Raw genomic sequence first — 12,563 nt, 5'->3', positions numbered from 1 at the left:
TGAAGCTGAAGTTCCAATACTTGGGCCACCTAATGCGAAGAGCCGACAACTCACTAGAAAAGACCCTGATGCTGGGAAAGACTGAGGGCAGGAGGAGACGAGGGTGACAGAGGATGAGATGGCTGGATGGCATCACCGACTCAATGGACATGAGTTTGGGTGGACTCCAGAAGCTGGTGATGGACAGGGAGGCCCGGCATGCTGCAGTCCATGGGTTCGCAAAGAGTCGGACTCTGTTGATTCAGATGACTGAGCAAAAGCAGCAGCAGTGGAGCCTTCACGCTGCCTCAGGCAATGCTGCCCGAAGAGCCCAGCCCCAGAGGCAGATTCACGAGTAAATGAAGCAACAAGCTGATGTTTTAAGCCTTAGGTGTGAGGTGCTTTTTACTGTTCCAACAATTCCCGTACCAGGAGGTCACGTTAAAGAAAAGCTGACTCCAGGAGGAACAACGAAGAAACACGCTGGAAGTGAAAATAGCATTTCCCTTCTTTAACAAGAAGCCCTATTTCTGTTCCGTTCCTTTCTTTCCTCCCAAATCACAGTGGTGTCTTGAGTGTGCGTGCTTGGACAAAAGGCCACCAGGGCCGCCTGTGCCTCTGAGGAAGGCGCGTGTCTCGTTCTGGCCCAGCAGATGGGGGTAAACAGCAGAAGCAATGCAGCAGACAGGCGGGGAGCTACAATGGGCCTGAAATGAACCTTCCCCAAAGCCCGTCTCTCAGCAGGAAGCCATTCAAAAATAGCTTCCTTAGAGGCTTCGTCATCTTCTCAGCCTTCTACACCCTGCAAGCACAGCCCAGATCTTTTCAGGATCTGCAGTCTTTGTCTTTTGGCAGCAGAAAGCCAGGCTGCTGCCCGTTCACCCGCCCGAGTCCCCTGTGGTACTTGGATGTGGTGAAGCTGTTCTTGGCACCACCATGGAGAATAGCCCCCACAAACCCACCTTCTGCTTCTTAGCCAGAATAAAGAGGCAAAGGAGACAAGCAGATTTGAGCATCTGTGATCCGTCAACCCCTTTGCTGTAACGAATTCTAGTCATAATTCTCAAGACATCCCTATGGGTTCATATTTAACCCCAATTTTACAATGAAGAAACAGATAATCTGAATATTAACTACTCACCCCAAATTCAAATCCAGGTATATCTGATTCCACAGGTTATTCTTTAGCCATATCTGAGTCTGAAGTATTTTGAAGTCCTATATTTAAAAAAGGAAAAAATACTTACAAGTACGTATAAAAACAATGGAATCATAATGTCGTACCCCAGCCAACATGCAAAATGAACCTAGAGTACCCCTAAAAAGATATGTTGATTAAATGTTCACATGATTTCATTCGCCCCATAATAATAGGCTAAACTGCTTAAATATGAATTATTCATTGGTGGGAGGTCCCTGGGTTGCATATCTTTCTCCTCATTTTGTGAGTTCTTGGGGGACTTCTTTCTGAACTGTGCTTTCCCAGGTAATGGATTTAAGGAGGCATTGGAGTCAAAAGAAGATGTAACTATAATTCTTTCATTTTCTCAAGGCTGGACAATATCTTGACGATCACCTAAGTAAATTATCCAAATTGCCATCTTTTTAAAATCCCTATGATGTGATAGCACTTCCTTCCTATAATCCTCAATATGGCTGCTGCTGCATTTCAACACCAATTCCCAAGGCTACATGTTCCCAACCATTGGTTTTCTAGGTTCACTCGTTAGCACAGGGGTTGGGGGAGATACTGAGGAAGGGCTCATCTTAACCCGAAAGCAACATCCCCATCTCCTTCCTAAGCCCCAGCCCCTGCATCCCCCCCGCCCCATCACCACCTGGGCCCTAGCACCAGGGGCCACGTTACCGTTCCCACTGGTGGGGATGTACACACTCATGTGCTCATGGACCACTGGGCAAGTCAGCCCAATGCCAAAGCAGCCCTTGGCTGTCTTCTCCTTCCCAGTTTTGCTCTGGGAAGGTCAAAGCCATCACTTGGCCTTGACTGCTTTCCTGCCTTGCCAAAAGCACATCTTGAATGATGATCTACACAGGCACACAGCAAATGCGCTGGGGGCCATTGTGGTTCTGAAAGGCAAAGAGACTCCAAGTTTAAAATTTCAAGGAGGAATGTGTGGTACATCTGAAACTAATACAACATTGTAAATCAACTACACTCCAATAAAAATTAACAAAGAAAGAAGTGTGGGCAGTAAGTCACACGCGCCCACACGTCCACCCCTCTTCAACAGAAGCAGCTGTGCTGGACCAGGGAAGACCCGCCCTTGCTCCCTCCATCACCAGAAGGTTGGCCCTTTCTTCAAGTCATGCAGTAATGTTGTTTCGGTCTTCATCACTCTCTGCTACTGTGCCGTTTAAGAGCTCATCTGACTTCGCTCCCAGCAATCAGCTACTCTGGGGGCTTTGTGCCAAGTTTCCATAGATCCATAGCAGTTCAATTATGATGAAAAATCATTGAGATGCCACCCGTTTGCCAAGGTAGCAACAATGAAGGGAAATGAAATAGACTGAAAAACAGCAGGAAGGGTCACCCTGCAGGTCTGACCCTGGAGATGAGTCTCTTGGATGCCCTGCCTCTGAGCCCTGGAGCCAGAGGAGCTTCAACAAGGCTGCTCTGTTCTTTCTTCCGCGATCCCTCCCTCCTCCCCGCTTTCTCTCTCTATTCATCCTTCTTTCTGCTTCTCTCCCTCCCTCCTCTCTCTCTCTCAGCAAAGCCTCCAGCACTCCAGGGCACTGGCAGCTGGTTCTGTGAAGGCTGGACAGGGGACGGGGTGAGAGCAGAGGGCCACAAGCCCTCCCTGCCTTACTCTGGGGAAGCCTCCAGGAAACCAGCATCCTGACCCAGGGTCCCCCTCCAGCCACCACCAGCTTCATTTCCTGTGCACAAGAGGCCTCTGCTGGAAGAAACAGAACTTTGCATGATCACCCAACAGCTGGCACGCCTCCTGCTACTCAACTTTTTTTGTGTCAGTAAAACTGGAAAGAGGCTTACCAAAAGAAGGAAATTTAGAAACGTCTTCAGTTTACTGCCTGTTGATTTCTCCTCCAGTTCGGGTCACAGAAGTCTGATGATTACTTTCCCTTGGTAGAGGAGACTTGAACTGTTCTTTTTCTTTCATCCCCCAGGCCTGATCATTCTTTGAGGAATAATTATCTTAAGCCAGCATTTATGACTCACGTACCCATCCTAGGCATTGTACATCCTTTATTTTTTGTAATCATCACAACTCTATAAAACAGTAATTACTGCTAACCTCATCTTAAAGATAAGGAAACCAAGGTTTAGAAGTTAAGTGGTCTGTCCAAGTTCAGTACACGTTAGAGCCAGACTCGCATCCTGAAGGTTTAACTTCAGAGCAAGAGCCCACACTGCCCTGCCCATAGGCCCACCTGCGCCTCACCCCCAAGCTCTCCTTTGTCCACAAGAATGCTTTTGATGATAAAATCAGAACACCTGACTACAAGTGGATTCAACAAACAGGGGCTTTCTTTTTAAAAAAAAAAATATCATAGTAAAAAAAAAAAAAATCATAGATCAGAGTTCTACATTTTACATGGAATCTTGTCTTTTTTAATTTAGTAAGTAATTCAACTTTGTAAAAAACATTGCGTGGGCCTGCAAAATCATCCGCTGGCCATGTACAACTTGTGCATGGCCCAAACCACACTTTCTGCAATTGTGCCTTCAAGATGATCAGGCGGGGTGATGAGCTGCCAGTTCTGAGGAGGAATCAAGGTATTCACATCTCTTCTCTTCCAGGTGCCACTTCCGCCCCCTCACTCCCTCGGGCTCCCCTCCTCAATGATGCTGTTCCCAATGCCTGAGCAGGTGCCCATTTTGCCCACCTCCAAAGGCTTTCTTTGATGACTTAACATAGAGGCAATGATAATGATAAAAACATTTGTTGACTAGCTATTGTGTGCTCTCAGTATCTATACATCATCTCGTTTAGCCCTCACAATGAACCCAAGTAGTCTGATTATTATTACCCCGTGTGTACAGAAAGACCCAGTAACTTATATGCAACGTCAAACAGTCCACTAACGGTAGATCTGGAACTCAAACATATGTACGTGTAATTTCAGAGCCCATAACCTTTAACTGTTGCAACAACTAGGATGCTTTTGATTAAAACTCAGAATACCTGACTACAGCTAGATGAAACAAATAGGCCTTATACTTTTTAATAAGACCAGAGTGAGATGATTACAAGGATAGTTCAACATCTCAGACATTCCCTCTGTGTCAACCGTAATCACTGGGACTTCCCTGGCGGTCCAGAGGTTGAGAGTCCGCCTACCAATGTGGGCGACAGGGGTTCAGTCCCTGGCCCTGCAGGATTCGACACGCTGCAGGGTAGCTAAGCCGACGCACCACAACTACTGAAGCCCGTACACTCTAGAGCCCGTGCTCTGCAAAAAGAGAAGCCACCACAATGAGAAGCCTACACACCACAACTAGAGAAGAGCCCCTGCTTGCCGCAATCAGAGGAAGCCCGGGCACAGCAAAGGACACCCAGTGCAGCCAACAATAAATAAATAAACATTTTAAACATATTATTTCCTCAAGGACACAAAAAGGTTGCAGAAGCTCCAAGTATCAGGTCCTCACACAGCAGCTTCTCAGTTTCAGCAACAGCCAAGGATTCCTGCACAGGTCTCTTTCTTATCAGCCAGGAAACCTTGCCCGCCCCAACTCCCCCCCCCCAAGCCCCACATTAAGTATCACTTTATGTTTCATTTGCCAGAATTAAGTCACATGCCTAACCCTAGGTGAATCACTGGCAAACGAGAATAGGATTAGTATAACCAGTTATGACTCAGTCCCTGGGGCTGGACGTGTAGCCACCTCTATTAGTAGAGAAGAGGACGCAGCTGCAGAATGGCCTGCCAATAACGTCTGCTCCAACTACAGGGAGCATGTGAACTGTCTCTCAGGATCCAGTAAATTTTGCAAAAGCCGTAACAAGTAACCATGACAGAATAAGAACAGAGGGTTGTTCCCACATACATTACGAGACAGGAAGGAGTAGTAGCTTTCAACCGGAAATTTCCATGATCCCGACATCCCATTTCCCCAGATTTCTAGGCCACTTTGGTGGTGGTGTCATCCTTTGTACTCACTCATTGCATACATGGCACAAGCTGGTGCTCAATAATCCTGTGCAAATATTAAAGCCTGACCTAAGGAATTCAGCTGCATCACTGTTGCAAACTTTTATTTCCCATGGCAGGATTCAGTAACCCACGTCTAAAGAAAAAGAGGAGAGACAGTTATAAAACATAATACAGTGATGTGATGCCCTTATTTCTGCAAAGCCTGTTCCCTGTTTGGCCCCTACGCTGAGAGATGTCATGGCGGCCAAGCTCCCTTCAGCTTCTTGATCACAAACTTAAGAGACCCGCCTAATGGACCACCTAGTCCTGCGTTTCTTCCTTCCTTGTGCATTAATTACAGTGACAATCTTGTAAGACTCCTTTCTCAACTGACATTTTTTTCATTTTTTTTAATTTGCTTTTTTAAAAATTTTTATTTAATTGGAGGATAATTATTTTATGATATTCTGATGGTTTGTGCCACACACCAATACGAATCGGCCATAGGCAGACGTGTCCCCTCCCTCCTGAGCCCCCTCCCTCCCTTCCCACCCCACCCCTTCAGGTTGTCACAGATCACGGGCTTAGGGTGCCCTGCGTCATACATCAAAATCCCACAGGCTATCTGTTTTACATACAGTAGTATAGAAGTTTCAATGCTATTATGACAAACTTTCAAAAAACTTTCCTTAAGTATGGAACAAGACGGCCTTATCCAACATGCTCCTCCATCAGGGTCGTGTTAACCTTAAATGAATTGTCACCAGCTGAAATGACCTTATCTCTTTACTTGCTTCTTGTCTGTCCCCCGTTACAAGGACAGTCCATGACAGTCCAGACTTTCCTGCTTTTTTCATTGCAATATCCCTGAGGACAAGGTCAATGCCTGCTCAGTGTTTCTTAATAAGGGCTTGGTAAATGAATGAACTGAAGGAGGGCATGGCAACCCACTCCAGTATTCTTGCCTGGAGAATTCCCAAGGACAGAGGAGCCTGGTGGGTGGATACATTAAGTTAAACAGTCTTTACAGTCAGAATATAAATGTGTCTTAACAGTGGTTTGGTCTGTGGCTTTAACAGTTTTGTACCACATCACTCTGGTACCTTCCAATAAGTCAATTAGAAAACAGGCTATCTTCTCTTCACTTGAAAAAGTTACAAAATGCCATTTCTGCCTAAAGCTTTTAAATTTATGCTCTTACTGAACTGATAAGACTGTGTGAACAGTCAAGGCAGACTCGGGAATATTTTGAAATGCATTGAATTTCCCACACAAACAATGCTGCCTTGTTTCTCTCCCTAAATCTTACCAAGTTGGAGGATAAGTTTCAAATCTGGGAGCCAGAGATAGTCTCAGAGAATATTCTGTCTCAAGTCAGTGTCAGTTTAGGAATGCTTGGGAAATATATCTATTTCTCCTGAAGTCCAGTACACTTTCATTCCAATAGCAAACAAACTCTTCCTATTTCTTTTCCAAAGCCAAGTAAGTGGAAAAAAAACAAAAAACAAAAAACTGAGAAGAGTTACAGTGAGTGTGATTGAGAAAATTATCATTTTTATTGTTTTCTTCACTTTAAAATGGGAAGATGGAACCCCATGAGCTGACTGCTCTCCACCTTGCTCCCTGGAATGTGCTCTGCAACCACAGAGCAGAAGGATCTGAGCCTGGTCTTCCCATTCCATTAACACTTGCAAATCCACCAACAGAAGAGGCTTCTCAGAGATCCAAAGCCCAGAGTAAGTACCTCCAATTCTATTTCAGCAAATGTGGCAAAACAAATCTACTAAAATGGTAGAAACAACTGACCTCAGTGCTGCACATGAACTGTGGAAGAACACTGTGGACATAGCTATTTTCTTACAGAAACGGTATGTATACACATTCCAGCACATTTCTCTCCTCTTATAAACCATTGTTGGCAAATATTTATGTCTATTCATTCATTTATTCTTCCTTGATAAATTCATTCATTTCTGATATCTTACCCCTATCTTCTTAAAAAAATTTTTTTAAGACATTTGCCTTGAGAGAGGGATTAAGATGGTGAAGTGGGGGGACCTGGAGCTTACCTCCTCCAACAAACACGTCAAAAATACATCTACGTGTGGAACTCACAGAAAACTGGGAACTGGCTGAAGAAATCCTTTACAACCAAAGCTGCTAGAAAAATCTCCATGTAACTGGGCAGGACAGAAAGGAGCATCAGGCCAGGACGTGTGCTCCCGGGAGATCTGTCCGGAGGAGAAGGCGCGCGTGGCAGGACCGTTGCCCTGAGGAGTGAGCGGGTTGGCTCACTACCTGGGCACCCCAGTCCTGGGCTCCTGCACAGAGGAGACAAGCTCTCTCGCCCATCAGGAAATGTGCTGAGACAGACAGAAGGGCTGGAGCAGCCTAGACTTTACTTGTGAGGAATGCACGCATGTGCAGACCTGCTTGCGATCAGGGCAGAGAGAGCCTTGGCCTGCAGGTTGCCACCTCACCACACATCCCAGCATGAAGGGTCAGATGACATGCCCACTCCATACCACAACCTGGCATGCGATCCGGGCAAAGATTGAGTCTAGATACACAGAGACAGGCTAGGGCGCCTGCAGCATGAGCCAGGTAGAATCACCAAGACCACCGTCAGCCTGCACTCCGGGGTGACGGGTGCAGCCACGACAGCAGCAGCTACGCTCTGAATCTTGGGCAGACAGGCCCAAGGAGCACGCAGGAGTCGTTTCCCAGAGAGAGCACCCTGGTTCCACCCACTTCACCCCGTGGCTTAGCACTAGACCTGGGGCGGACAGGTCCGGGGAGAAGTCTGCCACAGGGGCAGCCCTCAGGTAGAGCACACTCACCTCAATTCCATTCCTGTAGACGGAACCCCCCGACTCCCAGCCCCAGTTTACTCCTCAGCACAGCCTAGCGCTAGACCTGGGACAAACGCAACAGAGAAGGAGAGGTGACCTTGGGTCGCTTTTAAGCAGAACCATGGATGCCTGCACAGGCGGCACGTGGGGCCCCTGTGAGCACACAGGCCTTGCTGCAGCAGGCATCTTCAGGGCAGGGCACACACAGGGGAGCCTCAGGGAACCAAGCCTCAGGGCTTTGATTGCAACAATCATTATATGCCAATAAACTGAACAACCTAGAAGAAATGGACAAGTTTCTAGAAACTTCAGTTCAGTCGCTCAGTCATGTCCGACTCTTTGCAACCCCATGAATCGCAGCACGCCAGGCCTCCCTGTCCATCACCAACTCCCAGAGTTCACTCAGACTCAACGTCCATCGAGTCAGGGATGCCATCCAGCCATCTCATCCTCTGTTGTCCCCTTCTCCTCCTGCCCCCAATCCCTCCCAGCATCAGAGTCTTTTCCAATGAGTCAGCTCTTCGCATGAGGTGGCTGAAGTACTGGAGTTTCAGCTTTAGCATCATTCCTTCCAAAGAAATCCCAGGGCTGATCTCCTTTGGGTCTAGAAACTTACATCCTGCCAAAACTGAGTCAAAAATAATTTGAACACACTGATAACTAGAAGTGAAACAATCTGTAATTTAAAAAACAAAACAAAAAACCCCATCCCTCCAAACAAAAGTCCAGTGCCGGACAGCTTTACTGTGGTATCCTACCAAATAAACAAAGAAAAACTTATACCTATCCTACTCAAACTGTTCCAAAAATCTGAAGAGGAAGGTTCTTGTTGTTCAGTTGCTCAGCAGTGTCCAACACTTTGTGACCCCATGGACTCCATTATGCCAGGCTTCCCTGTCCTTTACTAGCTCCTAGAGGTTGCTCAAACTCATGTTCATTGAATCACTTATGCCATCCAACCATCTCATTATCTTGGCCCCTTTTCCTCCTGCCTTCTATCTTTCCCAGCATCAGCGTCTTTTCCAATGAGTCAGTTCTTTGCATCAGGTAACCAAAGTACTGGAGCTTCAGCATCAGTCTTTCCAAAGAATATTCAGGACTGGTTTCCTTTAGGATTGACTGGTTTGATCTCCTTGCAGTCCAAGGGATTCTTAAGAGTCTTCTCTAGCATCACAGTTCAAAAACATCAGTTCTTCAGTGCTCGACCTTCTTTATGGTCTAACTCTCACATCCATACATGACTATTGGAAAAACGACAGCTTTGACTATATGGACTTTTGTTGGCAAAGTGATGTATCTGCTTTTTAAAATGCTGTCTAGGTTTGTCACAGCTTTTCTTCCAAGGAGCAAGTGTCTTTTAATTTTATGGCTGCAGTCACCATCTGCAGAGATTTTGGAGCCCAAGAAAATAAAGTGTCACTGTTTAGAACACTCCCAAATTCATTCTATGAAGCTACTATCACTATGACACCAAAACCAAAGACATTACAAAAAGAAAACTAAAGCCAATATCTTTGAGGAATATAGACACAAAAATCCTCCACAAAATATCAGCAAACCAAATCCAACAATACATACGAAGGATCATAAACCACGATCAAGTTGGATTTGACAAAATTCAACATCCATCCCTGATAAAAAAAAACTTTCACCAAAGTAGGAGGGGAGAAATTTCAACATAATAAAAGCCATTTACAACAATCCCAGAGCCATCATAATATTTAACGGTGAAAACCTGAGAGCCTTCCCACTAAGTTCAGGGACAAGACAAGGATATCTACTCTTACCACTACTACTTAGCAAAATAAGGTAAGCCCTAGCTACATCAATCAGACAAGGAAAAAAAAAGGGCATCAAAATTGGAAGGGAAGAGGTAAAATTGCCACTATTTGTAGGTCACATAATACTCTATGTTGTTGTTCAATTGCTCAGTCATGTCCAACTCCCTGCGACCCCATGGACTGCACAATGCCAGGCTTCCCTGTCCTTCACCATCTCCCAGAGCTTGCTCAAACTCATGCCCATTGAGTCAGTGATGCCATACTCTATGTAGAGAACCCTAAATTCTTCTAACAAAGACTATTAAATGAATTCAGCAAGGTAGCAGGATACAAGATTAACATACAGAAATCTGTTGCATTTCTTCACACTAATAACGAAATATTAGAAAGAGAAAGTTAAAAAAAATACCATTTAATATCCTGTCATAATATCAAAAATATCAAAATCCAAAATACCTAGGAATAAACTTAATCAAGGATGTAAAAAACCTATACACTGAAAATTATAAAATATTGATAATGAAAACTGATGGTGATTCAAATAAATGGAAAGATAATCCATGATCTTGGATTGGAGGAATTAATACTGTTAAAATGGCCATACTACCCAAAGCAATCTACAAATTTAATGCAATCCCTATCAAAATACTCATGATATTTTCCACAGAATCAGAAGAAATCCTAAAATTTATATGGAATCACAAGAGATCCTGAATTGTCAAAGCAATCCTGAAGGAAAAAAAAGCTGAAGGCATAACCCTTCCGCACTTCATACTGTACTACAAAGCTACAAAACAGCATGGATTTGCCACAAAAACAGACATACAGGTCAATGGAATAGAACAGACAGCCCATAAATAAATCCATGCACCTATAGTCAACTAATCTATTAACACAAAAGGAGTAATAATATAAAACGGAGAAAAGAATGTCCTCAAAAAGTGGCGTTGGAAAGCTGGAAAGCTACATATAAATCAATTAAAATTAGAACACACCCTCACACCATATACAAAAATAAAATCATTTAAAGATCTAAATATAAGACATAATACCATAAAACACGTAGAAAGGAACTAAGATTGGTTCCCTAAGCAAGGCAAAAGAAATAAAAGCAAAAATGAACAAACGGAACCTAGTGAAACTTAGATTTTGCACAGCAAAGGAAATGAACAAAATGAAAAGATAACCCACTTAATAGGAGAAAATATTTGCAAGTAATATGACCAATAACTGGCTAATATACAAAATATATAAACAGCCCACAGAACTCAATATCAAATAACTGTCCAACCAAAAACAAGAAGACCTAAACAGACATTTCTCCAAAGAAGACATACAGATGCCAAAAACCACACACACACACACACACACACACACAAATGCTCCACATCACTAAGCATTAGAGAAAGGCAAATCAAAACTACAATGAGATTCTCACTTCACACAAGTCAGAATGGCCATCATTAAAAAGTCTACAAATAACAAATGCTGGAGAGCATGTGGAGAAGAGGGACCCCTCCTACATTTTTGGTGGAAACATAAATTGGTCCAGCCACTATGAAAAAAAATATGGAGATTTATTTTAAAAACTAAAAATAGAGTTGCCGTACGATCCAACAAATTTTACTCCTGGGCATATATCTGGCAAAAACTCTTAACTGAAAAGATGCACTCACCCCAATGTTCACAGCAGCACTATTTACAATAGCTAAGACATGGAAGCCACCTAAATGCATATTGACAGGTGCACAGATAAAGATGTGGTATGTTTATATTGGGTTGGCCAAATGTTCACTCAGGTTTTCCTACAACATCTTACAGAAAAACCCGAATGAACTTCTTGGCTAATCAGATACAATTAAATATTACTTGATCATAAAAAAAGAATGAAATAATGCCATTTGAAGCAACGTGGATTGACCCAGAGATTATCACACTTAGTGAAGTAAGCCAGAGAAAGACAAATATTATATCCTATTACTTCTTCTGGCATCTTAAAAAAATAATTGAATCTATGTACAAAACAGGAACAGACTCACAGACATAGAAAACAAACTTGTGGTTAGCAAAGGGGGATAGGAGAGGGAAGGACAAAGCAGGATGTGGGATTAACAGATACACATTGTTATATATAAAACAGATAAGCAACAAGGATTTACTGTATAGCACAAGGAATTATATTCAATATCTTATAATAATCTATAGCAGAAAATAACTGAGTATATATATGTGTGTGTCAATCACTTTGTAGTACACCTGAAACTAATGCGATATTGCATTAACTATATGTCAAAGTAAAAAAAGAAAGAAAAAGAATCTGCCTTCATTTGCTTCATTTTCACCCTTGCTTCACGTACTAACTGGGTGATAACGATGTTTTAAAAGTACAACCATCACTTAGCATTTATTTTGTTCCAGACCATATCTGTTTAATCTTTACAACTACCTTTGAAGGTCAGAGATAATCATCTCCACCTAACAGATGAGAGAACTAAAATCTAAAAGAACAAGTGGTTGCCCAAGGTCACAGAGCCAATAAGCCTCAGAACCTGGATTCCAGCTCAAGGCAGGGTGGCTGGAAGCCCCGCCCTCTCTAGACAACAGGTCGCACCCAAGATGGTGCTTCCATTCACAGAGCCTTCACTAAGTGTCCGTACTGGGCCAAGCCCTTGAGCCACAGTTTAAATTTATTCTTCAAAACACACTTACAAGGTGAGGGTAATTATTCCTATTTCACCACAAGAGGACCGAATATCGAGGTTAAATTACTTGAGTAAGGCTACAGAGCCAGAAAGGGCAGAACTGCAATGTAAATTCTGCCCATCAGCTTCAA

The sequence above is a fragment of the Ovis aries genome, chromosome 6, assembly GCF_016772045.2.
Source record: "Ovis aries strain OAR_USU_Benz2616 breed Rambouillet chromosome 6, ARS-UI_Ramb_v3.0, whole genome shotgun sequence".
Classification (NCBI taxonomy): Eukaryota; Metazoa; Chordata; class Mammalia; order Artiodactyla; family Bovidae; genus Ovis; species Ovis aries.
This window is presented reverse-complemented; position numbering follows the sequence as displayed.